Source organism: Panthera tigris, chromosome A2 (genome assembly GCF_018350195.1).
Source record: "Panthera tigris isolate Pti1 chromosome A2, P.tigris_Pti1_mat1.1, whole genome shotgun sequence".
Taxonomy (NCBI): Eukaryota; Metazoa; Chordata; class Mammalia; order Carnivora; family Felidae; genus Panthera; species Panthera tigris.
Window position 1 is genome coordinate 147561751 of NC_056661.1, and position 20362 is coordinate 147582112.

Here is a 20362-nt window from a genome sequence, read left to right on the forward strand (position 1 = left end):
GAAGCAACCCAAATGTCCAGAGATGGGTGAATGGATAAACGAAATATAGTCTGTCCATATGATGGAGTATTATTCACCCATAAAAAGAAATGAAGTCCTGACACATGCTACCACACAGACAACCTTGAAAACATTACACTCGTTGAAATTAACCAGACACCAAAGGACAAATATTATTTGATTCCACTTATATGAAATATCTAGAAGAGGCAAATTAAATGAACAAAAAGTTTATTAGAGATTATCGAGTGCTCAGGATTTTTGGAAGGGGTGTTCAGACAGTGTTCAAAGTAAGAGCAAACCTGCTTTTACACACAGAATTGGCCTTTATAGTCTGAAATCTAACTAGTACAGGTATGCATAGAAGAGCAAGGCTACATTTCATTGTTGATTGAGTCCAAAAAAAGTCTCAGAGTTCATGTCAAAAGGATCCCGTCACTCTGGATCATCTTCATGTCCAATCTCTTCCCCGACTTACCATTTTGGGTAAGCCTGACTTACCAGGTCAGACAGTTCAGTGATCAGCTGTGTAAATCTCAAAAATATCTCTTAAATTCAATGTGATGAATTTTACCCAGGAACACACTCACAGGAAAACACTCTTACATGGGGATCCAGAAAAGTAGCAACCCTTACATCCGACTTACAAATGTATCTTCTTTGGCCTGTATAGCAGATACTGTCGATCGATTATAAAAACATTTCCCAAATGTTTTCTCCCTTGGCACTTTTCACTATGGGGGAGGGAGGTCTCTCTTGCAACTCAGAATGATCACATGACCCAGTTTTGGGCTTTGTGATGAAAATGAATGGCTCTCGGGCTAGGGTGAGGGGGGGCTTCAGGAAAATAATTTTTGATTTCCTGATTAAAAAAAAAAAAGGAGATGGCCTCTTCTGCAGGCCAGGAAGGTGAATGTGAGACACAGGGTGTTGGGGTAGTCATCACATGAGGGGACAGCCTTGAGGATAAAGTCCAACAGGCTTAGGATGTAGAGCACAAATACAGAAAGGCCTGGGTCCCAGAATTAATACCAGCAACCACTCACCTCTACACTTTTTCTTCTTTTAAAATATTTTTATTATTGGGGCACCAGGGTGGCTCAGTTGGTTAAGCGTCTGACTTCAGCTCAGGTCATGATCTTGCGGGTTCGTGACTTCCAGCCCCATGTCAGGCTCTGTGCTGACAGCCTGCTTCAGATTCTGTGTCTCCCTCTCTCTCTGCCCCTCCCGTGCTTGCACTCTCTCTCTCTCTCTCTCTCTCTCAAAAATAAATAAACATTTAAAAAAGTGAAAATTTTTATTGAAGTGTAATATACATGTAAAAAGGACAGCAACCATAAATGTACAGCTCAGTGAAACCTCACAAACTGCACACATCCACAGAAGCAGAACTCAGATCACGACCAGCACCCCAGTGTCCCCCGCTATCCCATGTCTTCTTTCACTGTTTACCTCCACAAGGATAACCCTCTTCCTGCTTCTAATACCACTGATTAATTTGGCCCGACTTTATACTTTATATAAATAGAATTTTACAGTGTATCATTGGGGGTATTATTTGGGGTCTGACTCCATTCACATAATATTATGTTTGTGACACTCTCCATGTTGGTGTGTGTTGTGGGTCATTTGTTTTCATTACTGTGTGGTATCCCATGTGTGTATACACCATAATTTATCCATTCTACTGTTGATGAACATTTGTATACTAGCCAGTTTTTGGTTATTATCAATGAATGTTCATAAACAGTCTGAGGATAAACACATGTACCCATTTCTGGTAGGTATACACCCAAGACTGGAATTGCTGGGTCCTTGGATATGCACTGCTGAGCAGTTTTGCAAAGTGATTGTGTCAGATATCTTTATGTGGAAAAAATACGGCCGCATTTGATTGAAGCCATTGTAAGCTGTGTTTTCAATAACTTGCAATAGAATGTATTCCTAACCTTCTTGGTGTCTTGAACTATTTTTTCAATATTTTTCAATAGATAGTCAGGGACTTACCATAATAAACTGCCTTTTTAGTTGTCTTAAGATATTAGAAGATCTCACAAGATAGAGAACATCCCAAAATCAAGAGTCAGATGCTTAACCGACTGAGCCACCCAGGCATCTGCTGTGGAGTTGTTTTTTCTTTTTAATTTTTTTCAATGTTTATTTATTTTTGAGAGACAGAGACAGAGTGTGAGTAGGGAAGGGGCAGAGAGAGAGGGAGACACAGAATCCAAAGCAGGCTCCAGGCTCCGAGCTGTCAGCACAGAGCCCAACACGGGGCTCGAACCCATGAACCGTGAGATCATGACCTGGGCTGAAGTCAGACACCCAACCGACTGAGCCACCCAGTCACCCCTGCTGTGGAGTTTTTAAGAACTATCTCTCTTCGGTCAATAGTTTAACAGATAATTGTGTTACTATTAGGTTTTTTGTTTATTTATTTATGTTGAGAGAGTGTGTGCATGACAGGTGAGGGGCAGAGAGAGAATCCTAAGCAGGCTCTGTGCTGTCAGCATGGAGCCCTATGAGGGGCTCGAGGCAGGACTTGATCTCAAAAACTGTGAGCTCATGACCTAAGCCAATACCAAGAGTCAGATGCTTAACTGACCTAGCCATCCAGCCACCCCATGTGTTAGTATTGGTTAAAGTAGGCACTGTTTGCCAGGCTAAAAGCCTTCAGGCCTGGATGCTCAAAAATACCAATAGAATGGGGCCAAGGGAAGCAGGCAGAAGAATGATGTACAATGAGGGAACATGATCTGGGGGAAAGCAGAAGTGATCAGAAAAATTACCTAAGCAAGAGGCAAATCAGCTAGAAGAGGCTTGGAAACCAGCAGCAAATGCTGAAGGGAATATTTTCACTTAGTTTGAAAGCTCTGAGGGAAGGAAAAGGAAGGAAGAGGAGAAACTCACACGGTTCAGGTTGATAACTAACTGAGAAATTCATTTTCTAGTTGGAACTGAAGGTAGGAGAAGAGGTTCCTGAAAAAACAAAGAAAAGGATCTTCTTAAGGTTTTAGGAAAGTCAAGAAAAAGAAAAAGAGAAAAAAAGGGTATGTGGTGGATATTGATTGCTTTTGCCCTTCCTGTCATGCCACTCCCAGTCTGCGTTGTTCTGTAGAATTGATGGTGCCCACAGGTCCGGGAGTCGGCATGTGGCCTGAGCATGGCCAGTAAGCATATTGCATTTTGCTGATACATTGATTGGTTCAACGATGGGCACGCACTCCAAGTCGGGCAATGCGATGCAGCCCCATGAGTTTCACGGAAATTATGGGGGAAGATCCGCTCTTGAAGATATTCCTCGCTATTGATATAAACATGATAGATGTTTGAAGTTGCTGGGAGCTCGCACGTGGGGACCATCTTCTTGAAAATGATGTTAATAGATACGAGAGAGAAGAAAACTGAGTGCTAATGATTCGACCTGGTTCAGGCCCCTACACCCAGCCATACCTGAAGTTCTAGGCTTTTTCCATCATGAGAACTTATTCATTTTTGTGCGTAACTCAGTCGGAGTTAGTTATCTGTCACTTACAACAACAACAATAAAATCTTGATTTATTTCTTTATACTCAAATTACAATGCACAGCGAGTAGGCTAAGGCATGATAGACTATAAACCTTTAAAAATTAAGATAGAGAGAAAGAGAGAGAAAGAGCTTTGGCTGGTACAGAATAAAAGGAAGGATAACATGTCGAATCATATATACCCTAGAACTATTAAGAGACAGATGGAGCTGAGAAAGAAAACTGGAAGCCCCTTCTGGTATCTTACTCGTATGTGGAAGCAGGTTGAGGGCCATGAGCCCTGGTGTTCACTCCCTGCCCCGTTGGAATTTTCAGGTCCTGACACTCTGGATGATGGAATCTGTTTTATGTGGAAGATGTGGCTGAGAAAGACAGTGGAGAGAGTAGGGGTAAATGGCTCTGGACATAAGACTTCAAGACTATTCTAGGGTTTCTTTTACTTTTGCTTCTCAAAGCCTTTCTCATAATTTCCTTCTTCACACCTTTCTCTTCCTTTCATCCAATTTCCATTTTTAGATTTTTTTCAGTCTTCTTCAAAAGAGTTCAAAAGAGGAATTTGAGATTGTCACCATTAATCATTTGGCATTTAATTGGGTTTTGATTAATATCTATGGATTAAGGTCACATCCTTCACTTAGAATTTCTGGCAGAGTGATGAAGGTGTATATAATCCTCACCCTGAGCCCCAAACTAAAATACTATAGACTAGGACAAATCACCTGTCAACAGTATGCAAATGTTCAGCTTCCAAACTGTAAAGACAGGTTTCTCCAATGTTGTAGACAGCTTTAATTTAATCACCAGAAAGGGTCTCAAGTGAGCACTCATTGCCACAACTGAATCTTTTAATTAAAAATTATATATACATACAAAATATATACTACATATATATAAAATATATATGATATGATATCATATATATTATGATATTACAGGATCCCCTTGATTTTGTAAGTTATGTGTCAGCACAACTATTGACATGTCACAAGTTTTTGGAAGTAATTACTTTTCCACCACACCTATTTATATATATTTTCAGTCTTTTCATTGGTTTCCTTATATATATTTTCAGTCTTTTCATTGGTTTCCTCAAAAATCGGAACTAAATTCGAGTCAGCAAGCCTTCTTTCCCACGTCCCTTTCCTCCCACCTCCTCCGGATCCATCCCTCATTCCTCAGTCTCTCCCCACCCCCCCTCCCTTTTATCTATCAACATTTATTGAAGGCCTATTGTGTTCCAGTGTTGCCAACTCTGAAATGACACTAAAAAGTCCCTTACGGTTAAGTTACAGCCACTATTGTTCCCTATTATTTGACTTAATCCACTGAGGGAATAGTTTTTAATTTCATCGCTGGAAATTTCCTTAGCTTCTGATTTCCCTGGGGGATTGTGTTAAGTAAGAAAAAAAAAATGTCTTTTTTTTTTCCTCCTAAGATCTTAGTGAGTTTGAGGGCCGATATACATCACTGCAGTTTGCTATTAACATTAAGTTAGTTAATTATGGCAAACACACAGTCGACATGCTGTGATGATGGAAGGGAAAAAGAATAGCCCATCAGTCAGAGGGGCCTTTAAATGATTTTGCCGTAATCTAGGGATATTGAAATTGATGGGTCTTAGCCCATCAACCAACCAAATATAGCATCTAGCTCTTACTGAGATGGGATCTTGACTTTCAAGGAAACTGAAATCCTGAGGAGCTGGGGTTGGTTGCATCACATCACACTTGAACAAAGAATTATTGCTGTGTTTGTCACCAGGACAAGCGCTCATATTCTCTACATGACCTACTGTTAGTGCCTTATGCTTTTCTGAAGGTTTCATGGCTACGAGATCCCTTTGACTTTGCTCTTGAAACTTGTGGCTTGACCACCTGTTGTAAGTGGCCCTGATTAGGTATGCTCCAATGTTCGAGCCTCTGCTCCACCCCCAGGTTACAGGGTGAGCCCAGTTGTGTCCCTGTAAACCTAGAGCCACCAGAGAACTTCAGGGTGCTGGGAAGCTTCCCGAAACTTTGGATTCCTCCGTCCCTGCTGCAAGCCACTCACTCTCCTGTGGGTGGAAAGCACCCACCTAGCCAGGTGACTGGGATCAGGTAAAGCACCCAACCCAGGATTGACAATTGAGATCCAGGGCCAATTTGAACTGTTATTTGGATCAGTGAACAGCTGGAAGACATTTTGGAGGAAACTGATGGAAAACCTCCCTTCTGGTAGGCGTTTTCTTTGACAGAGAGAACACCAGCGAGCGGTGAGCAGGGAAGGAGCACAGAGAGAGAGGGGGATTGAGTATCTGAAGCAGGCTCTGTGCTGCCAGCCAGCTCGATGTGGGGCTCGAACTCACCAACTGGGAGATCATGACCTGAGCCAAGGTCTGGCACTTAACCAACTGAGCTACCCAGGTATCCTTCACGGGCTTTTTCTAACACCAATTCCCTTACCCTCCCTCTCCTTCCTCCTGTTCTTCTACTTCTTTCTCTTCATTTCATGCAGATGAGTGTGTTCAGAGCTTCCTTAATCGCACAGCAAGCCCTGCCCGAAGATATTTCGCACCCCACCAGGCCTGCAGGTCAGGTCGGCACCTTGCGTCTCTTCACCAACCTGCTGTAAGTGTTCCCTCCATTGTGAAGAGTCTTTCTCTTCATCTGCATATGCTTTGTCTCCTTAACAGAAGTGCCAGCAGCTTGGAGCAGTTAATTTTTCCAACCTGACCTCTTCCAGTGATAGGCTCCCTCTTAAAATTACTGCGTACCATTTTCTCTGAAGAAAACAGAATATTAACGAAGAACACAGGCTTCAGAGCTAACAGGATGACAGAATTTCATCCACAGAGACAGAGGGTGTTAAAATGGTCTACAGCTGGGCACGGAGGACATTTCTTCCCCCTCACACCTCTGTGAGGCCCAGAGCTGTGTCTACCAGGCTTTCAGGGTCACGTTTAGCACATATTTACACGTTCAAGCTCCTGTAAGGGTATCTAATCTTGTTTCGAAACAAAGTCAGCCAGATTGGACCACCTTATCAGTCTGAACCTATTAAATCTTATTTATTTCCCAGCTGCTGGAGATTCAGGTACTGGTGATTTATGTAGGAATCTGGCAAATGTCAGACAAAGCCAGCGATGCTTGTCTGCAGAAGTGTTTGGAGAAGTTGGCAGTGAAAGGGTTATGTGAGTATTTCCCAGCCTCATCTCCTAAGGCTCCCCTGTTTGCGCTTTTTAGACAACAAGGCCATGCGATGCTTGAGCAGGAGGGAACCGGTGAAATTGTCTCTCCCTGAATGCTGAATGCTCTGGGAAACAGAGCATCATTTATATCAATTGTAAAACTGTTTGCTCCACAAAGTCGGGGTGCAAATATGTTCACGGTTTTTTTGCTTTCCCCATTACTTGTCTGACAGCAAAACTCTCCAGGTGCCTATTGGCAGAAAGCCCAGGATTTCACCCTTGAGGCCAAGCTGATACTTCCAATTATCAGTGGACACTAAAGGCTTAATCCCCGGGGAGAGGGTGTTGGGCATGGTGGTGACAGCCCCCCTAGAGAGCCGGCTTATCAGCACACACTATAGTTCCTGGGGCCCTCCCCTAAGCCCCTCCCCAGCCTTTCCCTTTTAGGCCTGATTTGCTTGTCTGTCCTTCCTCAGAGAGGAACTCCTATACTAAGAAGTATTCTCTGCGAACAGCCTTGCCACCCTTCCTCGCACTGCAGGAAATCCCTCTCCCACATGTACAGATGGTCTGCTCCAGTGAATCTTCCTTGATAAGACAGGAAGAGTCCATCTAGGAAAGGCTGTCATTTTAAGCATCTCTGTGTACGGACACTGTGTAATCTCTTTTAGGTCCCAGCGTGTCACTTATACGTGGTCATTTCTTAGTTCCAAATGCAAATGTAGGACCAAAAATCTGCCTAAGCTAACCCGAATGTCCGAAACCCACAAGCTTAGGACAAAATGTAAGATGCTCGAATTTTCTTTAAGACCCCAGGCCACCAGACCCCTGAGCCGCTCTTGCCAGACCTCCTTAAGAACCCCATGGTTTCTCCAGGGAGGCCCCCCTCAGGGCTGGCCAGCTGTTGGCAGCCAGGAGAGAGAGCATTCATTTATTCTTGAGGCCAGCCAGCCAGTCAACAGCAATGGGAACTGTTGGCCTCCCACTGGCCTGGAGTTTCCATCTCTGCCCCCTGCCATCGGGCCAAATGGAAAGCCGGGAGAGGCAGCCTGCCGCACTGCTGTCTGGGTCGCAGCGGGCACAGCTCTTTGAGTTTACAGCCATTTTCACCATGGAGGTCTCAGAGTGCTGAGAAGGCTGGGTGGGGAGAAGTTTTAGTCCATGGGCTCTGCTTCAAAGCAACAGTTTCCTCTGATAGCAAACTGCTTGTGCTAAGTCAAAGCCTCTGGCCTGGATTTCCTCCTCTCTTGTGGCATAACTTCTCTCTGTTCTGCAGCCTGGCCTTAGGCTGGAGGAATAGTCTTTGTCTTTCATATCCGAGGAAAGGGGAGAGAGTCTCATATATTTTCCCCACGTGGCTCTACTGTCTCCTACTTCTGAATACAAACCGCTGTGGGAAGGGAGTGGGGAATTACCTCTCTGACAAGAGTCAAGACCCACACCCAATCTACCCCTCGAAACAGTTCAGTTTCAATTCTTGCCAAGCCTACAACGGGCTCTTGTATCAACTCATGATGACAATGATACATTTCATCCACATTGCCCATGGGATTAGCATTCTATTGCTGCTGTTAACAAATGACCACAGCCTTGGTGACTTAGAACAACATCGATTTATTACAGTTCTGGAATTCAGGCAGTAGTCCCAAATCGTATATGTTACAAAATCATGACCACACTAAGGTTAGTTAACACCTTTATCCCCTCCCATAATTACTAGTTGTGTGTGTGTGTTGGGGGGGGGGGTGGTGATAATTTTTTAAAAGATCTTATTTTTAGGTAAACTCTACACCCAAGGTGGGGCTTGAACACACAACCTTGAGATCAAGAGTTGCATGCTCCACCAAATGAATCAGCCAGATGCTCCTGGTGATAACTGTTAAGATCTACTTTCTTAACAACTTTCAAGTATGTAATAAAGTATTGTGTGGGTTTTTTTTTCTTAATTTGAGATAGAGAGAGAGAGAACGAGAGTGTGAGTGAGCATGGGGGAGGGGCAGAGGAAGAGAGAGAGAGAGAGAGCGCGTGCAAGAATCTTAAGCAGGCTCCACGATCAGTGTGGAGCCTGATGTGGGGCTTGATCCCACCACCCTGAGCTGAAATCAAGCATCTGAAGCTCAAGCAACTGAGCCACTCAGGTGCCCCTAAAGTATTGTTAACTACAGTCACTGTGCTGTACCTTAGATCCTCAGAACTTAATCATCTTGTAGCTGAAAGATTATACCCTTTGACCAACGTTTCCTTATTTCCCTCACTTCCCATCTACTGACAACCAGCAGTCTGCTCTCAATGCCCTTGAGTTAGGCATTTTTAGATTCCACATATCTAAAAAAAAAAAAAAAGAAGAAAGAAAAAGTAATTTTTTCCTGTTGAGTTGTAGGAGTTGCTTATGTATTTGGAACATCGATCCCTTATCGTATAGGTGATTTGTAAATATTTTCTCCCATCCCACAGGTTGCCTTTTGATTTTGCTAATTGTTTCTTTGGCTGTGCAGAGCTTTTTAGTTTGATGTAGTCCCACTTGTTCATTTTCGCTTGTGCGTTTGGGTTCACATCCAAAAAATTGTTGCCAAGATCAACGTGAAGGAGATTTCTCCCCGTGTTTTCTTCTAGAAGTTTCACAGTTTCAGGTTTTCCATTTATGTCTTTACTCCATTTTGAGTTAGTTTTGTGAGTGGTGTAAGATAGCGGTCCAATTTCACTTTTCTTCATTCTTTTTTGGCGCAAAAGACTATGATTTCCCCCATTGAGTTTTTTCAACTCCTTGCCAAATACAGTTGATCGTATATGCATGGGTTAATTTCTGGGCTCTTGATTCTATTCCATTGGTTTATGTGTCTGTTTTTATATGAATATCTTACTTTTATATTATTATTTTTTTGTAATAAAGTTTGATATCAGGAATCATGATGCTGCCAGCTTTGTTCTTTGTCAGCATCACTTTGGCTATTAAGGGACTTCTGTGGTTCCATATGAATGTTAGGGTTGTTCTTTCTTTCTCTTCCTGTGAGAAATGCCATTGGAATTTTGATAGGAATTGGTTGGAGTCCATAAATGGATATGGGCATTAGGGACATTTTAATAATACTAACCCTTTTCATCCATGAACTTGGGATATCTTTCATTTATTTATATCATCTTCAATTTCTCCTAGTTTTCAGCTTACAGATCTTTCACCTCCTTGGTTAAATTTATTCCTTAGCATTTTATTATTTTTGATGCTACTGTAAATGGGATTTTTAAACCTCTTTTTCAGAGAGTTCATTGTTAATATATTGAAATGCAACTGATTTCTGTGTGTTGATTTTGTATCCTGCAACTTTACGGAATCCGTTAATTCTAATCGTTTTTTGGTGGAGTCTTTAGGATTTTCACTTGTAAGATCGTATCATCTGCAGAGACAAATTTACTTCTTCCTTTCCAATCTGTGTGTCTTCTACTTCTTTTTCTTACCTACATGCCCGCAAGATTCCCAGTACAACGCTGAGTGGGAATGGTGAGAGTGGGCTCCCTTGTCTTGTTTCTGTTTCTTTAAGGAAGGTTTCTAACCTGTCACCATTGAGTACAGTGTTAGCTGTAGGGTTGTCACCCATGGCCTTCACTATGTTGAGGTACATTTCTTCTATATCCAATTTCTTGAGAATTTTTAATCACAAAAGAATGTTGCATTTTGTCAAATGCCTTTTCTATATCTGTTGAGATGATCATATGATTTTTATCTTTCATTCTATTAATGTGGTATATCACACTTATTGATTTGTGGATGTTGAACTATCCTTTCTTTCTTGGTAAGTCTAGAGAACAGTTTGTCAATTTTGTTTTTTCAAAAACCAAGCAATTCATTTCATTGATCTTTTCTTGGGGCGTAGTTTCTCCTTCTTTTTCCAGTTCCTTGAGGTGTAAAGTTACGTCATGTTTTTGAAATCTTTCTTTTTTCTTAATGTAGACATTTAACACAATAAACTTCCTTCTTAGAACTATTTTTGCTGCATCTCATAAATTTTGATATGTTGTGTTTCCATTTTTATTTGTTTCAAGGTATTTTTATAATTTCCCTTTTGGTTGTTCAGGACCCATTGGTTGTTCAGGAATGTATTGTTTAGTTTCACCTTTGCAAATTGTCCAGTCTTCCTCCCATTACTGATTTCCATTTGCAAACCATGGTGGTTGGAAAAGATACTTGTTATGATTTCACCCTTCTTACGTTTGCTGGGCTTATTTTGTGACTCAGCTTATGACCTGTCCTGGAGAGCATTTCATGCACACTTGAGAAGAATGTGCATTCTGTTGCTCCTGGGTGGAATGTACTGGATATATCTGATAGGTCCATTTGGTCTAAGAGGTAGTTAAAGTACAATATTCCCTCATTTTCTGCTTGGATGACCTCTCCATTGTTTAAAGTGGGGTACTGAGTCCTCTACTATTATTTCATTGTTGTCTATTTCTCCCTTCAGATCTGTTGGTATTTACTACATCTAGGCTCTCTGGTGTTGGGTGCATATATTTATAATTGTGACATGCTTTTGATGAACTGGCTCCTTTATTATATAGTGACCTACTTTGTCTCTTGTAACTGAATTTGACTTAGAATCTATTTTAAAATCTAGACATTTTGTTGTTTGTTGTTTATTTGGACCTCTGGTTCCATTGATCATACTCCTCTGTTCATTGCACACTGCCAACACTGGTTGGGCTAGTTTTCCAATGCACTTAAAGAAGTGTCTTTCGTTACTAAACTCTTCTTCTCTGCATCTCCATTCTGCTTGGCTATTTACTAATTTACAAAATAATCATATTCCCAGAGGGGAAAAACTGAATACAGAGCAAGGAATTCTTTGTTCTGGTTCTCGAAATCTAAGTCATAGGACAAGATACCTGAGTAGACTTTGAATCTAAAGGAAATTTTTTTTTGAATAATATGGGAGATTGTAATGCAAATTTCCTCTTGCTTTAACAATCACCCTGACACTCTGAGTCTTTTGCTTTTTATAGTTTGCGCCATGTTCCCCTTTGTCCTTACTGAAACAAGTAATGTCAGTCTGATTCTTCTCGTTTAACTTCAACAGCACCTTTGAAGTGAGTCCTGAGAAGCAGAAACGAGCAGTCCTATATACTCTTAGTTGCAATTATATAACTCCTTTTCCACTCCTTGGAGCTCATATCAAAATATTGGTACAACTTGTAAGATGAACTGGAGGCATTCTCTCTTCCCATTGCAAACAGGAATGTGCTCATCCTGTTCTCTGATGTTGGCATAGTCTTACTGTCTTTAGCAATCATCCTAAAGCAAGTGATCCCATTGACTATCAAAAAAAAAAAAAAAGCCTAAAATTGTACCAAATTCTAAATAGTCACTATGCACAAATGTGCTCCAGTTTTCAGACTAAACAACTTTGTTATTTAATTTAGTCATCAGGAGATATTTTAGATATCCAAAGCTGTATCCTGACAAAAATCTTGGCACTGTCTACATATGCATCGGAAAACTACTAAGGGTACAAATGGAAAAACCTTCCACATAGGCAAGAATTTATTATTTTTTACTTTTTTATTTTTTCAATATATGAAATCTGTCAAATTGGTTTCCATATAACACCCAGGGCTCATCTCAAAAGGTGCCCTCCTCAATACCCATCACCCACCCTCCTCTCCCTCCCTCCCACCCCCCATCAACCCTCAGTTTGTTCTCAATTTTTAAGAGTCTCTTATGCTTTGGCTCTCTTCCACTCTAACCTCTTTTTTTTTCCTTCCCCTCCCCCATGGGTTTCTGTTAAGTTTCTCAGGATCCACATAAGAGGGAAAACATATGGTATCTGTCTTTCTCTGTATGGCTTATTTCACTTAGCATAACACTCTCCAGTTCCATCCACGTTGCTACAAAGGGCCATATTTCATTCTTTCTCATTGCCACGTAGTACTCCATTGTGTACATAAACCACAATTTCTTTATCCATTCATCAGTTGATGGACATTTAGGCTCTTTCCGTAATTTGGCTATTGTTGAGAGTGCTGCTATAAACATTGGGGTATGAGTGCCCCTATGCATCAGTACTCCTGTATCCCTTGGGTAAATTCCTAGAAGTGCTACTGCTGGGTCATAGGATAGGTCTATTTTGAATTTTCTGAGGAACCTCCACACTGTTTTCCAGAGTGGCTGCACCAATTTGCATTCCCACCAACAGTGCAAGAGGGTTCCCGTTTCTCCACATCCTCTCCAGCATCTATGGTCTCCTGATTTGTTCATTTTGGCCACTCTGACTGGCATGAGGTGATATCTGAGTGTGGTTTTGATTTGTATTTCCCTGATGAGGAGCGACGTTGAGCATCTTTTCATGTGCCCGTTGGCCATCTGGATGTCTTCTTTAGAGAAGTGTCTATTCATGTTTTCTGCCCATTTCTTCACTGGGTTATTTGTTTTTCGGGTGTGGAGTTTGGTGAGCTCTTTATAGATTTTGGATACTAGCCCTTTGTCTGATATGTCATTCGCAAATATCTTTTCCCATTCCGTTGGTTGCCTTTTCGTTTTGTTGGTTGTTTCCTTTGCTGTGCAGAAGCTTTTTATCTTCATGAGGTCCCAGTAGTTCATTTTTGCTTTTAATTCCCTTGCCTTTGGGGATGTGTCAAGTAAGAAATTGCTGCGACTGAGGTCAGAGAGGTCTTTTCCTGTTTTCTCCTCTAAGGTTTTGATGGTTTCCTGTCTCACATTCAGGTCCTTTATCCATTTTGAGTTTATTTTTGTGAATGGTGTGAGAAAGTGGTCTGGTTTCAATCTTCTGCATGTTGTTGTCCAGTTCTCCCAGCACCATTTGTTAAAGAGACTGTCTTTTTTCCATTGGATGTTCTTTCCTGCTTTGTCAAAGATTAGTTGGCCATACGTTTGTGGGTCTAGTTCTGGGGTATCTATTCTTTTCCATTGGTCTATGTGTCTGTTTTTGTGCCAATGCCATGCTGTCTTGATGATTGCAACTTTGCAGTAGAGGCTAAAGTCTGGGATTGTGATGCCTCCTGCTTTGGTCTTCTTCTTCAAAATTACTTTGGCTATTCGGGGCCTTTTGTGATTCCATATGAATTTTAGGATTGCTTGTTCTAGCTTTGAGAAGAATGCTGGTGCAATTTTGATTGGGATTGCATTGAATGTGTAGATAGCTTTGGGTAGTATTGACATTTTGACAATATTTATTCTTCCAGTCCATAAGCACGGAATGTTTTTCCATTTCTTTATATCTTCTTCAATTTCCTGCATAAGCTTTCTATAGTTTTCAGCATACAGATCTTTTACATCTTTGGTTAGATTTACCCCTAGGTGTTTATGCTTCTTGGTGCAATCGTGAATGGGATCAGTTTCTTTATTTGTCTTTCTGTTGCTTCATTATTAGTGTATAAGAATGCAACTGATTTCTGTACATTGATTTTGTATCCTGCGAATTTGCTAAGTTCATGTATCAGTTCTAGCAGACTTTTGGTGGAGTCTATCGGATTTTCCATGTATAATATCATGTCATCTGCAAAAAGTGAAAGCTTAACTTCATCTTTCCACCTAGGCAAGAATTTAAATCAAGCCTTAGTTCTCATAATAAAACCTCAGCTCTGCACAGCAGATATGTGTGTGAGTCTCCTTCTATCAGCAGCGTGGAAGATCTATGCTTTAGGTCTCACATTACCTGCCATTCACTGTCTGTTAATTATCTACCTAAGATGACTGATGATTGAAAAGAATTTTCTAAGAAACATAGCTAAAGATGTATTCCTCTAGCCTAACTTCTCTTCTGGTCTTAGTTTTATCTTCATGCCAAATCAAAAACTAGCAAATAACGCTTTGAAGATAGACTTCTTAAGCTGCCTCTGAGAAAACTTTCACAAATGTATGACTTAAGATAGTCCCCTTGACACTTACCAAAAATGTATTTGAGAGCTTTCCTTATAAGAATGTCCCTGTATCTCAAATAAAATTGGAGGTTTTGAATCCACCATATTAGTTGAATATCTGGACGACAGATAAATTTACTTGAGAATTTAATGATAGGGAAATATTTTTAAAGCTGATATATTTAATTTAATAGCTAATGAAGACTGCTTCCATCATATTTTTTACCTTGGCTTCCAGGGAGCTCGGAGCTATGTTTGGGGATTAACTGTAGTTTTGCTTAGCCTAAGTGTGTAAATTATGACATGGCTATAACTGACCTATTGCTTGGCCCTTATGTTTTTGCTCTCTGGATGGTTTCTAGAAGTTTGCTCTTTATTGTGAATAATTTCAAATGCTTTGGGCAAGAGATAAAATCAAAGTAATAGGTAAATAAACTGTATATGCTTTTTATATCACCATTCTTGGAATTTGATAGAGGGAGAGCAAGAACAAAAATGAACTGCTCTAGAAAAAGAGAAGGCATAGATAGAAACAGAACAAAGGTAACTTTCTGCCTAAGAGCAAGACAGGAAGACCCCAGCTATGGAGCCCATTTTCTCAGACGGATTAGAATTTGCATTCACTCTGGCTACTAAGCAGCTAGATCTGCTGCTGCCTTGGCCAAGCTGCTAATGACCTTTTAACAGAAAGCGAAAGATACCGTGTTGGTGACTGATTTTAACTGAAGAAGAATAAGAAATTAAGTCTATCTCCAGATATGATTTTTTTTTTTTTTTAGTGGTGTATGTTTGTTGCTTGCTTGCTCGGGAAGGACTTTTTTTCTCTTTTCCTCATTTTGCTCCATGGTCTATTCCTAGGCTTGCCATTTCTAAGCACTCTTGGGACCATGAGCACAAATGTGTATAGCAGAGACCCTGTCATTGGCCCGTCAGTTCCCTCAGCTGCCTTCTGTGCCAAACCTGTCTCTCTGACTTGTCTTCCCAGGTCAGAGTGAATTGGCGAGAGAGTGAGGGTCTCTGATGTCCCTTCCACAGCTTCAGCTGTGGGGTTGAGCTGTTGCCAGTCAACAAACAGGATGCCAGGCTCAGCTGTTTCAGCCGAAGGGATTGATCTTTTTAAATAAAATCTGTTGGGGTGAATAACATGACTCTCAGGTGCTCTGACAGGGAAGGGTCTCACTAGGAGGGAAATATCAGGCCACAATCAGAGAGAAATGTATATGGTAGCTCTAGACCTCACCAATTACAGAACGGGATCTCAGAGACAAATTTAGGGGAAAGCATTACAATAAAAAATTTTTTTAATTGTCTTTTTTTTTTTATTTGCTAACAAGCCAGCTGATTTTGTAGTATAACTGTAGTCATAATATTGAATTGAAAAGATACCCATGGTAATCAAAGTCAGGTTATATTAAGCAACAGTCTATGGACCACCTTTCAGTTGAATGCAGAATTGTGTGGGTATGTGCAACGTTCATTTTCCTGGAAAAAGAAGTCGTATTTTCATCAAATTTCCAAAGAGGTCAACAACAAAGAAAGAGGTCCAGAACCTCTCACTGATCTAATCCAATGCCCTCATTTCCTAGAGCTCATCCAATCATAACTAACTCAAGTCACTGTGCTAAAGCTGAGGTGCCAGGTGAGGGATTAGGAAAGATCAATCACAGGAAAGGAACTTTTTTAATAAGATTTTTTTTTAAGTCCTATAGCTTGCAAGGCTGAAAACACTTGAAAGGACAAGAAAGAGCTGGACCATCTAGAGCACTAAATACACAGTTTTTCTGATCAAAATATTTCAGGCATGATATTTTTCCATGACCATTTTATGTGTTTAGGAGTATCATTTTTTTACAGAGGTTGTGAATCACTTAAAGTAGCAAAACCTGCAAGCAGGAAATGCTGATATGTATGTATATATATATATATATATATATATATATATATATATATATATATATTTACTTTATATATATAAATTTATATATAATTTCCTTAAGGAATTCACTCGTGCAATTATGGAGGCTGAAAGCCTAAGATCTGTAGTCCCAAGCTGGAGACCCAAGGAAGCCGGTGGTATAAGTTCTAATCTGAGTCCAAGTCTGAAGGCAGAAAGAAGACTGATGTCTAAGTTTGAAGACACAAAACTCTACCTTAGCCTTTTATTCTATTCAGGCCTTCAACAACCTGGATGAGGCCCATCCACATAGCTTTATTTTTTAAAGTACTTTGGCAGTTTTATTGAGATATAATTGATATACAAGAAACTACACATATTTAAAGTATACAATTTGAGAACCTTTGCGTCTATGTTCACCCTTGAAACTAAAATCGGTCAAGATCATGAACACACGCATCACCTCAAAGTTTTCCTAGTATTCCTTGTCACCCCCCTCTCCAACCTCTTCACGCCACCACTCCCTGACAGTCCCCAGGCAACTACTGATCTGCTGTTTGTCACTATGGATTCTTTTGGATTTTCTAGGATTTTTTTTTTCAATTTTAAATACAGTCATATGGCATATTCCCTTCTTCATGACTTGTTTGTTTTTTAACGTTTGTTTATTTTTGAGAGAGAGAGAGGGAGAGAGACAGAGCACAAGCAGGGGAGGGGCAGAGAGAGAGGGAGACACAGAATCTGAAGCAGGCCCCAGGCTCTGAGCTGTCAGCACAGAGCCTGACACAGGGCTGAAACCTATGAACTGCGAGATCATGACTTGAGCCGAAAGTCAGACACTTAACTGAGCCACCCAGGTGCTCCTTTCATGACTTGTTTTTAATTCTCATAATAACTTTGAGATTTATCTATATTACTACATGTATCCGTACTTAATTCCTCTTGTTGCTGAATAGTATTCCATTGTGTAGCTATACTACAATGTGCTTACTCATTCACCTGTTGATGATGAACACTTGGGTTTCCAGTTTGGGGCATTACAAATAAATCTATACAGATTTGTGTACAAGTCTTTGCATAGACACATGTGTTCATTTTTCTTTTCAGTTGTAGCCATCCCAATGGGTGTGCAGTTCATTGTAGTTTTAATTTGCATTTTCCTAATGACTAAAGATGTTCAGTATTTTTTCATGAGATTGTCATCTATATATCTTCTTCAGCAAAGCGACTTCTCAAATCTTTTGCCCATTTAAAAAAATTTTTTTTAATGTTTTTTATTTTTTGAGAGAGAAACAGAGGATGAGTGTGGGAGGGGCAGAGATGGAGGGAGACACTGAATCTAAAGCAGGCTCCAGGCTCTGAGCTGTCAGCACAGAGCTGGATTTGGGGCTCAAACTCACAGACCGCGAGATCATGACCCGAGCTGAAGTTGAGCATTTAACCTACTGAGCCACCCAGGTGCCCCAAATCTTTTGCACATTTTTAATATAATTGTTTCTTTTCTTACTATTGAAATTTGAGAATTCTTTATATTCTCTGGATCTAAGTTCTTTACCAGATACGTAATTTTCAAATATTTTCTCCCAGTCTACGGATTTTCATTCTCTAATGAAAGTTCTTAATTTTGATCAAGTTCTGTCAAAATTTTTAACTTTGATGAAATCCAATGTATCGATTTTTTTTTCTTTTATGGTTTGTGGTCCTGGTACCATATCTAAGAAACCTTTGTATTAGGCCACAAATATTTTCTTCTAGAAGTTTTAGTGTTAGGATTTATAGTTCCATATAAAATACATCTTGAGTTTATTTTTTATATAGTATAAGATAAAGATCAAGGGATAATTGTTGCACATAGTTGCTCAACTGTTACAAAATCATTTGTTGGAAAGACTAGCTTTCCTCCATTGAATTGCTTTTGTGCTTTTGTTGAAAATCAATTGACCATATGTGTGCATCTATCTCTGTACTCTCTAATCTATTTCATTGATCTATTTATCTGTCTTTATGCCAATACCACATGTCTCGATTACTGTATCTTTATAAGTCTTGAAATCAGGTGGTGTTAAGTCCAGAATTAAATACATTCTCTCTTTCAACCTAGTCTTATTCCTGTCTTTATTTCAATGAATGGTGGTGCCATTCATCATGCCAGAAACCAGAGTGTTAGCTTAGGCTTCTTCCTCCACTCCTATCTTCCCTCAATTATTGGTGTTTCCTCCACCCTTACCATGACTACTCTGGGGCCACTATTGTTTTATTACATATTGAGTCTCAATCTCTCTCTCTCTCTCTCTTCCTCTCTCTTTCTCTCTCTTTCTCTCTCTTTCTTTCTCTTTCAGCTTTAAGGATCATGAGGATAAATCATATCTGCCTTGTCACCAGTGTATCCCAAGCCCCTTGTATGGGGATCAATAAAACTTAGTTGAATGAATAAATCAATTATCTAGTTTATTACCTGGAACTCTGTAACCCACACAAACCAGTCTTTTAACTGGTTTCCTCCAGTGTGAGCCCATCGAATCCATTCTGCATGATGCAACTGGAGTAATTTTATAAGCAAATCTGATAAAGTGCATTTCCCTTTAAACCCCTTCAATGGCACCTCATTCCCCTCAAGATGATTTCCAAGTTCTTGAAATTGATTTCCACTGCCCTCTGACCTGGCCCCTACTTAGCTCGCTAGCCCCAAGTCTCTTCGTGCCCATCCTCAATGTCATGTTCCATGCTTTCTCTTGCTTTTTGATCTTGCACACTGTTTGCCTACTTGGAAAAATGTTTTGCCCTCCCTGTTCCCTTTCATCAGGCTAATTCCTATTCATCCTTCATGCTTAAGTTGAGATGTCTTTTCTGAATCCACCACCCCTGGGTTAAATGCTTTTCATATGCTCTCAGAGCATCAGGTATTTCTACTTATCACAATGTATTACAGTTATCCTAGGTATCCATACCCATAGGAGGCTCTGTGGGAGCAGGAGATGTGACTATTTTGTTGATCATGTATCCCCAGTATTTAGTACAGTTCCTGTCACACAGTGAGTGCTTAATAAATATTAGTTAATTAAATTAAATTAAATTTAATTAAATAAATATTAATTAAATAATAAATAGATCAGGTTGCATACCCTGATCTACATGATTTAAAACTATGTGTGTGGCATTAAAAGCACGATTGATATTGTTTCTAATGCATTGCTCTATACTAACAGATTTAAAACTCTTTTGAATAGTTGAGCTTTACATTTTTAAGAAAGGCTTCAATTTAATATATAAATGGATAACTTTTAAAGACATTCAAGTCTAAAGTAGCGCTTCTCAAACTTCAGTGTGCATAGAATCACTTGGAAAACTTAAGAATCCTAGAGTCCTGGATCCCGTTCCAAGAGCTTCTGATTCAATATATCTTGGAATGGAACAAAACATCTGTAATTTTAACGAGCACTGTATTAATTAAGGTAGCTTATCTGCCATAACAAATAATCTCCAAGCCTCAGATGGTTAACATGAGAAAAGGTTCATTTCAGGGCACTTGGGTGGCTCAACTGGTAAACATCTGACTCTTGGTTTCAGCTCAGGTCATAGTCTCACGGTTTGTGAGTTTGAGCCCCACATCAGGCTCTGTGTCGACAGCACGGAAGCTGCTTGGGATTCTCTCTCTCTCTCTCTCTCTCTCTCTCTCTCTCTCTCTGCCCCTCCCTGCTCATGCTCTCTCTCTCTCAAAATAAATAAAAGGACTTTAAGAAAAGGTTTGTCTCTTGCTCATATCCCAACCCAAATGGATTAGCAGCTTTCCATGCAGAGATTCAGGGACTCGGACTCCTTACATTTCATGGTTCTGTCACCTTGTAAGGACTTTGAGGTCTCTGTGTGGAAAAATGGCCTCCAACCAAGAACTGAATGAAGACTGAGAA